Genomic DNA, 1,589 nt, shown 5'->3' on the forward strand with positions numbered 1-1,589 from the left:
CATCCACACACACATATATATATATATATATATATATATATATATATATATATATATATATATATTTGGTAGAACTGCTGAAAATTTTGGTGTTGAACATGGACTCTTATTAATGGAATAGTAGTTTCTTTCATTTGCCTAATTCAATAACTAATTATAATTTTGGCTAAATCCTAACTGAATTCTATCAACTTTCATTTCTTGCTAACTAGATAACTGTTCCCATGTGAATGATATAATCACAAAGAAAAAATAAATAGTAACATTCTCTAATATAAATTCTTTAAACAATATTAGTTAAAAATGGTAATTACTAAATTTGAAACTTCACATATTATTTAACAAATATATTTTTTTATCTATAAATTTTAATAAATTTTAACAGATAATAATAATCATGTATATTATTAAAATATGCTGATAACCTCATCTAAAGCAGAAAACTGTGACAGATTTTTAATAAATGTTTTGGAAGTATCAACATTTTGTTTTATAAATATATTCAAATTTGAGAAGACGTAATACATAAAATTAAAAGAAATATTTTATTTATATATTAATTTTAGTTTGTATAAAAAATTTTGGGGACCACGGTCCCCTAATCCACGGATAAACTCCGATCCACCTGGTATATATTAATTGATACTTCCATATTCCAATGTATAGAATAATTCAAGTGAAAAATAAAACTAGTAATAATAAACCATAAAATTTTATTTTCGTGATCAACCTTACAAGTTATATGTGCATAGTTTTTTTTTTTTTGTTTTTTTGTTTTAAACAGTTATAAATTATCTATCAACTTTATTAATATATGATTTTGTGTTTTTAGATTTATAATTCTACATATATTAAATTTTTTGATGTCTAGTATATTATTTTAATAATCCAGATTCTGATATTCATTCTTCAATTGACCTTTTGATAGTATGTTGATTTTGAATTATTTAGAATTCATTGTATGATTTTTCGGTTAATTTAGAATTGAACGGTCACATGGTTAAAAATATTAATGAGATTATTTAATAATTGAATAACTGTATTATATAGACTCAACGGTGACATTTAAAAAAATATTTAGACTTAATAAAAATTATTTTATACCAAAACATTATTAATACCAATTGGACCACCATTAGATCCTTAGTGATTTAAAATTTATTTCAAAGTCTATAAACATAAATTTAAGGTAAAAAAGTAGATGATTGAATTTATTATGTATTAATTGCTGAAGTCGTGAAATCTTTACTAACTTTTTATTGTGGAAGTACTTTGTACAAGTAATCTTCCAACTTAACCGAATGGAGTGAAGGATAAACAGTGTGAAAAATGAAATCAGGATATTCAGGACTTTAGTATATAAATAGCATTGACCTTATAACCAAAACAATAATCTAAAACATTATAAATATAGTGTGTAGAACATTAAGTAATTCTTAAATAATGACTAATTTTAATAAAATAATAATAATTAATCACTATAGTTACTAATTTAAATATCAAAACTAACTAACAGTTTCTATTATGAATATAAAATTATAATTGATTTAGAAATTGATTTTGAAATTCGTTTCTAAATTAGTTATCAA

This window comes from Vigna radiata, chromosome 9 (assembly GCF_000741045.1).
Source record: "Vigna radiata var. radiata cultivar VC1973A chromosome 9, Vradiata_ver6, whole genome shotgun sequence".
NCBI lineage: Eukaryota > Viridiplantae > Streptophyta > Magnoliopsida > Fabales > Fabaceae > Vigna > Vigna radiata.